We start from the raw sequence: 1723 nt of genomic DNA on the forward strand, positions 1-1723 counted from the left end.
TAGAAGAAGTGTCAAATTAAGCTTTTAACTAAAATAAAAGCAAAAAAGTACTTTTTTAAAACTACTTAAAGTATAAAAGTAAAAGTAATGCAGGAAAAAAGTTAAGGACAGATGATGTACAGATGCTGGTAACTGTGCTACCCTATTGAAGGAACATTTTTATACAATTCTGGATGATAACTTCTTTATAGTTAATTTTCTTAGTTTTATAACAGCATCAAATTTAACTTTGCATCATCTTGGAAAACTATTTATTTTGGTATGTGGTAAACAAGAAGTTGGTGCAGCACCGAGTCCAACTACAAAGAAATTAATTGTCATAATAAAACAAATTATTTTGATGGATTTTATTGTTTTTAACGCCATCAGGCCATAACGAAATGAGCTTAAATGAAACAAACTAATGAGTTCATTTTTAAAATGTAAGGAGTATAAAGTAGAGATAATTGTAAAAAAAAAAAAAAAAAAAAAAAGTAAGGAGTAGAAGTAAAATGTTGTCAAAAAAATAATTAATCCAGTTAAGTATAGATAGTCGAAATTTCTACTTAAGTAAGGTAACAAAGTATTTGTACTTTGTTACTTGACACCTCTATGATACAAGAAAAATAGAACCAGGCTCCCACTGGAGGGCGCTAGAGAGCTTAGTGAGGGATGTGAACCATCCATCCATTTTCCATCAGGCTTATCCAGCTGGGGTCGTGAGGGGTGCTGGTGCCTATCTCCAGCTGTCAATGGGCGAAAGGCGGGTTCCCCCCTGGACAGATCGCCAGTCCATCCCAGGGCAACACAGAGGTTCATTTCCCTGGGGGCTGCCCAGTGTTCCAGGGGGTAGCACTGCTGCCAGGACAAACAACCATTCAGTCACACACTCACACCTAAGGAACATTTAGAGAAGCCAATTAACCTAACAGTCATGTTTTTGGACTTTGAGAGGAAACTGAAGTACCCCGAGAGAACCCATGCATGCACAGAGAGAACATGCAAACTCCATGCAGAAAGACCCCAGGCTTGGAATCGAACCCCGAAACCTTCTTGCTGCAAGGCAAAATTAATAATGACATGCAAACATTTATATTGCATCAGATATCTTGGTACAATCTTAATTGGGTTTTACAAAGAGCTTCCTCTTAAGGGGTGTTTAGGAAATAGAACAAACAATATCTTTCAGTAAGCCAGATTAGCGCATTAATGATTAACATTATACTTCCTGCATTGATACTCAATTTGCGATGAGAGTAACAGGATAATACAGCCTCATAATTCAGTAATGTATTGAAACTACATTACAGAGTTATAGAAAAATCATATTGAGAGAAACCAGGGATGGTGATTTGTTTGAGGGCATCTATACAAATCGTACTGATATATATATATATATATATATATATATGTATATGTATATGTGTGTGTGTGTGTGTGTGTCCATGTACATAAATACCCATGTAATCCCCTGTGCAATAACCCTGTATAATAATTATTCTACAAAAAAAGCTGTCATATGTGGACGCACTGTATATATTGTATTTATCCCATGCACCTTTTACTTCCTTTTGCACATTCTTCTCTTTTTGACTATTTGAGCTGATGTAACGAGTACATTTCTCCACTATGAGATAAAGTTAATCAATCAATATTTATCTATATATGTAGATATGTCTATATATACATACATATATTTATATATACACACACTTTGCTAGAGTTTGGAAAATATTTCCAGTAT

Source organism: Cyprinodon variegatus, unplaced genomic scaffold, assembly GCF_000732505.1.
Source record: "Cyprinodon variegatus isolate N-32 unplaced genomic scaffold, C_variegatus-1.0 Scaffold127, whole genome shotgun sequence".
NCBI lineage: Eukaryota > Metazoa > Chordata > Actinopteri > Cyprinodontiformes > Cyprinodontidae > Cyprinodon > Cyprinodon variegatus.